Source organism: Portunus trituberculatus, chromosome 2 (assembly GCF_017591435.1).
Source record: "Portunus trituberculatus isolate SZX2019 chromosome 2, ASM1759143v1, whole genome shotgun sequence".
NCBI lineage: Eukaryota > Metazoa > Arthropoda > Malacostraca > Decapoda > Portunidae > Portunus > Portunus trituberculatus.
This window is the reverse complement of record NC_059256.1, coordinates 1,818,079-1,825,575: the sequence shown is the minus strand read 5'-3', so window position 1 is coordinate 1,825,575 and position 7,497 is coordinate 1,818,079. Positions and strand designations below refer to the sequence as shown.

At 42.6% G+C, this 7,497-nt stretch overlaps 1 long non-coding RNA gene across 1 annotated transcript; it reads left to right on the top strand.

The window, feature by feature from the left end:
• Nucleotides 1-4,113: 4,113 nt before the first annotated feature.
• On the top strand, nt 4,114-6,658 carry LOC123501868. The gene is made up of 3 exons (XR_006673720.1): nt 4,114-4,202; nt 4,371-5,269; nt 6,630-6,658. It is a non-coding gene; the product is annotated as an uncharacterized LOC123501868 (long non-coding RNA).
• The last annotated feature ends 839 nt before the right edge of the window (nt 6,659-7,497 follow it).

Below are 7,497 nucleotides of genomic sequence, written 5' to 3'. Positions count from 1 at the left end.
CTATTTATTGATAAGTTTGCTATACTCGGAGGTGAAGGAAATACCTAATCACATAAAACTCGTAAAGAAGGAAAATTAAAAGGTATCAGAGAAATCGGGTGAAGGAGATACAAGGTCGATAATACAAGTATGGAAGGAATATAATGATAAGAATATAACAACTGGCCAGTTACTCAAGAAGTGTGCATATATCTATGTGTAAGTGAAATTGTAGGCCTAGACTAAGACTTAGAGTATTCCTAATAAATGCATTAAATGTAATTTTTCAATAAAATGTAATTTTACCTTTTCTTATTCAATTAATATCCTCTCGGTAACAAGTGTTGGAATTATGCAAAGTCCCCCCTGGAAAAGGTCCGAATCAGCCAGGACAATAAGGTCGAGGTCCGAATCAGCCAGGACATCGAGGTCCGAAAGAGCCAGAAAAAGGGCCGAATCAGCTTGGTCCGAATCAGCCACGGTCCGAATAAGCCTGTTTCCCTTCCTTTCTATTCAACACTTTTTTGAAAAAGAAAAAAAGTGTACAGTTCCTAAAGGAGCACGGTGTTTTTCCTAGTGCGGTGGAGTGCCCCAAGTGCCACAAACCCTGCACACTCAGAGAAAAGACTTGGAGGTGCACGGACACTTCTTACATTCCAATAAGGTAATGACTTTCTGTGCATAGCTTAGCCATTGCAGTGAGGTTAGGATGGGTTGGTTTGGGTTAGGTTTTGGTTAGGTTAGGTTACCTTTGGTTTGGTTAAGTTAGGTTAGGTTAGTACATATTTATTCTAAACATCTAAAAATATACCATACATAATAAAAATGCTTAATTTTACCACAAACTCGTGGTTCCACAACAGACGGGGAAGGGGGGTGGAATATAAAAAAAAAAAAAAAACTTTTGCAAAAAAAAAACAAAGTGCATATTTATTCAAAACAGGAGAAAATCTAACATAAAAAGTAAATATTGGTTCGTTTTATTGCAAAATCATGTGTCCCTAAGAGCTGCAGGGGGGAGGGGAAAAAAAAAAAGGCTTTGCTAGGGAAACAAAGTGCACATTCATTGCAAACAGGTCAAAATCCACCTGAAAAAACAATTATTTCATCGAGAAGTGAGCTGTTCGTGTTACTGTAGAAATGTATCCCTTCTAGGAGGTAATAATGTTTGGTGTGGTGAGTAACTCTTGGAGGGGTGCTGGGGGGAGCAGCCCCCGCTACAAAGTTTTAATGGTAGTGTTTGTTTAGTAAGCCTTGTGGGGGTCCGCCGCCTGGGTTACAATGTTGGGTTTGGTTAGTCAGCCTTTGGGGTTTCCGCTAAATGTAGTGAATACACCAACAAACGTAGCGAATACTTGGACACAACACTCAACAATAACAAACCAACGCTCGCCACAGCCGCCGCCATCAAAGGATTTTCTGAATTTTGGATGGACTTTGTTGATTTCTGACCTCTCTTGCAAATACCCGATTCCCCACAGGCCCCCCAAGATCGCTGGCAATGACAGGTAGAAAGAAGTTGGAGGGAAACAAAGTTACAACTCGTAAAATATAAATTTGCCACGGAAATGAAACGAAGCACCAATCAATTCACTCCATTTGTCACCACAGAAACATGAGTCACACCACATACTCCATGGTTGGCTGAAACTGCAAACACACCCAACAAACAAGCCAAGTCAACCTTGCATTACCTGTAGGTACAGGCTCAAATGGTGAACACTCACTCACATAATCTCTTCTTTACCTTTGTCTCGCCTCTCTCTCCTCTGGTCCCCTCTCTTCCTTGTGACTTGTCCCTCCCTCAGCAGGCCGGCACAAGGAAGGGCCCACGAGAACACTTGCTAATTGTGAGGCGGAGCGCCACGAGTTCCGCTGTGCCAGCTGTGTCGTGTCACCTGTCACAGACACACACTCTGGGCCTCTGCTCAAGTCTGAGCGGCGAGCTGCGCTCCACACCACCAGAAGGAAACCACAATTAAGGCCACACTCAAACAAACTGACATTTTGCTGTATTGTCATGGTTTGCTCTGTTATTTAGCGGCGTACACACCGTACGTCACGCTCACCACAAATAAAGACAAAAGGATCAAGTAATGGTGTGCTGTTTGTTGTGCATACTTCAAATATGTATTCTGTAACGCTAACAAGAAACAAGATGTCACGCTGTGGAGGTTTACACTCTGCACATTAAGTGTTGCTAAATTATACCCAGTAGCCACCAAACCACCACAAATATCGGGTTCAACCTTAAAAAATTTTGCTTTAATGTAGAGATGGGAAGGAATCTCAATCCATACTTCATACTCCTCTTCCTCTTTCCCAGCCACCTTCACCTTCAATCAGCTATTATTATTATTACTCTTTCTCCTCTTCCTCCCACCTCTCCAACCTTTCCTGTCATCCTTGAACATTTGTCCTCCATGTTTTAAGCCCAATGTGTGCGGTTATCCTGGATTTCCGCTCTTGTGACCAGCAGGAGCAGGGTGATCCAGGGGTCCAGTGACTGTCATCGGAGGAACAATGTTCAGAGGATCGATCGGCTCGCGGCAAAAGGCCCAACATGGCGATACACATTATATATATACACGCCGCCACACCCTCACACTGGCTACTGTCTACTCCACACACTTAACGCCACTTTCTGCAAATACTGCTGCACCTCAAAGTACAAGTATTGCTGCCCTTTTTACGGTAGATGTGACAGATATTGTATAAAAGGAGGTACTGAACCTGGGCCAACACGGGTCAGTCACGCGGGAAGTGGTCAGTAATGGTTAGTAAATAGTATGTTGTATGACTGGTTTTTGAACTCCAACATCTGCCTGCCTCTCATTCCCAGCCATCTGTGGCCCGTGGGGAGTCGGGCACCTGTAGGCTACGTGGGACATTGCAGTGGTGCGGTGTTCGGGTGTTTGGTTGGGGATTGCACAATAAAGGCGCCTATGTAGCTTATCTTTTTATTTATGTTCTCTTAATTTTTCTATCTTGACTACATTGTTGTCTATTTTCCTTTTTTTTTTTTTCCTTTTCCATCTTTATTCCTATTTCTGTTATCTCTATTCCTACTTATATTTTTCTGTATCTTTTTATACCCTCTATATTCTCTTTACTCGCATTTCCCAGTAGTGTTCTGAATCTTTATTCCTTTCTTTGAACACAGTAACATCAACAATGGTTGTGAACCCTGGAGGTGCGCATGTCACCTACATGTATAAGCTGTTACGGCGTCTGATGGAATAATTTCCTTTTTTTCATATGCTGTAATGAAAAAGCCTGTATTTCTTACTTCTATCTACACGATTCAAAAGTTCAAAAAGCTAGAGCATTTTAGTTTACGAATGAAAATGTACGTGTAAAGTGTGTGGGAAGAAGTTATCCTCATTATGAAGTGTTGTTAAGTCGCAATTAAGATGGTTCTTTAGTGAGGCTAACAAAACTAGCTGTATTCTGTAACATTAGGTTCGGTGTCACAAAGGCCAGTATTAACACCGTGGCCACAGGATAAATGACAATCAAAGGAAGATCTAGCTATATAGCGTAGTACATAGAACCTGTGCATGGCTATCGCCACGGGGCAGGCTACGGTTTTCTTAAATGAGGCTATCAAGACCAGCTGTATTCTGTAACATTAAGTTATGTTTCACAATGGCTAGTATTAACACCATGGCCACTAAACATCAGATGAAGGATAGTTATGCATGGTTGTGGGAGCTGGCGTCGGGTGGCTTATGTGACGGAGAGACGGGCGGTGGTAGGAAGGCAGGCAGGGTGGAGGAAGACGGTTGGGAGCCAGGCAGGGGGATAGGGGGAGTGTGTGACGTGAAGGTAACAAGCAGTTAGCCAGCCTCTTGTTTCATGTCCGTGTGCGAAAGTATGGCAAAAAACAAATCGAATGCGTTACATCATTAATTTCCTGCCAATCTCATCTTTCTCTTAGCGCTGAAATGTCTCTCAGTGAGCACAAATTTCCTGTGATGTTATTGTGCGGTGAGGATATGAGGGCGTGAGGCAGGAGTGTTAGCCAAAGACGAGTGGCTTATTTGAAGGCAGGCGAACCTGGTGGTGTTACGCCGTTGAAGTAATTAAATCCTCGGTCCTTTGTCTTAAGGCGTCGGGCGAGTGTGTCAGTGTGTGCGTGCGTATGGCGTCGCGGTTAGTGTAGTGATAGATAGTGTGTGTTAGTTTATCCTATTGAATGCGTCTTCCTCGCGTTGGATTTGGTAAGTTGAGGTTGTTATTTAAGCTTCAATATAATAACTGCAATAAAGTACTAAGCCGCTACTAAGCATTAACCTGAACCACGTGACTCCTATACTGACCTTCGTTAATAATGAAATAGTAGCTTTGATAACCACACCACACTAACTCCCTCCTTCTCCTCTTTACAGGTGAGTACCCGTATCACAGGTCACACCGTGGGACTGACACCGCTGGGGCAACCCTTCGGAATAAAGTCAAGTACAAATTACGGTTTGCTAGGCGTTAGGCATAGGGCGATAGGCGGCGCGGCTAACCATTCTCTTCCAGGTACAAACTAACCTTCTCTTCCAGGTACATGTTAATTATCTAGTCTTCCCAAGTAATGCCCTGGTTAGCGCACCGTGGTGGCGATAACTTTCAAATACTGAGAATTTAGCACAAGCAAGGACATAGTATTGGAATTTATTGTATTGTGAATGTTGAGTTTGGTATTGTCGACATTTTGAAGCTCCCAATGGCTACTCGTATCCTTAAATCAACTAAAACCATAATAACACTGAATATTGCACACAAAATTCCGTGGTAATTTTGAAAGAGTGAGACTTGAACACATACAAGGACATAGTATTGGAATTTGTAGCGGGCAAGGAGAAGAGAGTGAATTCCTTTAGAAAGCCACAGGTGATGATGGCGTCGGTACCTCCCGCCAAGACACAGGGGTGAGCTCACTGGAGTGCCGTTATATTTGCAGCCTGTATAGAGGTGACAGTGCCGTGACAGAGGTGGTGGAGGTTATTAATGCACCAAGGAACAGGTGTGTAAGGTGTGGCAGTGGTGTTGATAAGGGATTAGTGTGTAAGGAGGGAAAGAAGTGTGGTGGGCGAGTGCACGTCTGCTCCATGTCAACAAACTTATGGTGACGGCCGTGTGGTGTTTGGTGTTGCTTATACACCCCATAAACACACTCAACATGCCCATATACACCCACACACACAAAGTGAAGTGATGACATTCCCGACAGCACCAGCGGCGAGACAAGAGAGCAATGCAACTCTTCACCACAACGCCTCACCATCATTTATTTCAGGTATTTCTAAGGCCACTCTCTTATTTGTAGGTTTTCTTTGCATAGGAGAGTGAAAACAGTGCCCAAATGTTGAAAAGGTGATGGATATAACGAGCAGTTGTCAGTATTACCAGCTATTATTTGCTATTAAATGCAACATAAGGATTATGGAGCCCGCCCCCCCGCCCGCCCCCGAGCACCTCCCCTGTCCCCCCCGTGGCAACCTGCGGGTTCCAATACTTTTTTTGATATATTCTCTAAAAATAATATTACGCTTCCATGGTGTGTTTTTAGGGTTTCTATGAATATTTCGTTGTGTTTGAAGTGTGTTCCGCGCCTGTGTTCGGTAAATGTGTGTCGTTTAGTGGTGTTTTATAGCTTAAATATGAGCTGCCATAACCGTCCAAATTTTCCATCTCTCAATTTCAACTATTTAATTTCTAGGTGTAACTGGGCCTTTATAGTATATAGAAATTACCTGTGCTTTTTTAGGCGTGAAATAATTCCATTGAGTGAAATATGTGGACTTTAAAGTGGTGTTTTGTCCCGTTTAACGTAAGTTTTATTTTTTCAATTTTATTTGTTTACGTTTCTGTTTGACGGTCAAACTCGTTGTAGAATGCCTTAAAAGAAAGCTGAGACTCTGTAGAATGTGTTAAAATACTCGCCAAGTGAAAATATCTGGACTTTACAAGAGTTTTTAATGAGTTTAGAGTTTAATGGTTTTGTTTTACATTAATGCTCTTTCACTCGTTCACTTCTGGTTGTGGGTCAGTGTTGGATGCCTGAGAAGAGAGTTTATATTGTCTAATATTTTTCGAAAGAAATATAAAGTCGAAATGGCTGGACGTTTTGGCAGCGTTATGAGTGGAAATGTTTATATACATTTTATATACTTAATTTAGACAGTTTTTTAAAACTAGTTAAGCAGGAGATGTTTTGATGTTTTGGATATTGATTAAAGTATCTAATAAGTCATAAAAAAGTAAGCATTCGGCCTTGGCTTGGTTTTTTCTTGAAGTCATTTTTAAAATTATTTACGTAATTCAGCCGATTCGCCACTATTCCCGCGCTCTTGATGACGTCACAGCCAAGGTGGTGACTCATCATGGCCCAGGCTTGCGTCCCTCCCTCCCTACCGCCCAGTTCGTCGATATTTTGCCTAATATCTAGTGATTTCTACGTGTTTTCCTGTGTTTCTTGGCTCAGGTGTGTAGATATTAGTAGCAGAAGGAAGAAGAAAAGAGAAATAAAGGAGGATGAGGAGGAAGGAATGAAAAAGGGAGGAATAAGTGGAGGAGCAGGCAAGCCACTCTCCCTACACTTCCTCAATATTTTGCCTAATATCTCGTGTTTTCTAAGTGTTTTGATGTGTTTCTAGGCTCAGGCGTGTAGATGGAAGCAGTAGAAGAAAGAAAAAAAGGAAGAGGACGAAGAAGAAACGAAAAATGGAAGTGGAAGAAGAGGAGGAGCCAAGCCACAATATTTAGGTAAGTCCCCTTTTTAATGTTACCGTTCTTTATAACGCATTTTGTGTTTTGGGTTATACCTGAAGTATTTTGAGTGTGTTTGGTAGTGTTGCAGGGTGTTTTCAGTGTGTGTTAGATGTTTTTAGGTATATTTTACATATCTTGAGTGTGGTGTAGAGGGGTATTTGAATGTATGGGTGTGTTCTGAGTGCGGTTAGGGGAATTTTGAGGTGTTGTATGGTGTTTTAGATTAGTTTTAAGGGTTTGAAGTGGTCTGTGTGTGTGTGTGTAGAGTGTCTTGATGAGTGTGTGGTGGGTGTTTTAAGTGGTCTGTGTGTGTGTGGAGTGTAGTGTGTGGGATGATTTGGGTGTGTGTGTGTTTGAAGTGGTCTGGTGTGAGTGGAGTGTCTTGGTAGTGTTGATTTGTGTAGTTAGGTGTTTCTAGTTGAGTTATGGGTTTATTTGTTAATATTTTGAAGTGTTGCGTAGTGTTTTGAGTGTGTTTTGGGTTAATGTACTCACTTACTTTTGTTAGTGTTGTATAATTTCATGGTATGATGGACGCAGCTGAGGTGGGCCTCCGCTGTGGCCAGGCAGTTCAGCCTTGCCGTCAACCCTCCATGTGATGAGTGAGTTGCCAGTTGAGCTGGAGTGTCCTGGTATTGGGGGCTCGTCTGGTATTGTAGACAACCATCTGTGTAACCTTTTCGTGAAGAGGTCCGGTGTGACCCGTCAGGTTCCTGATGGTGTCCGGCACAGCGTTGAAGAGGTGAGCACCAT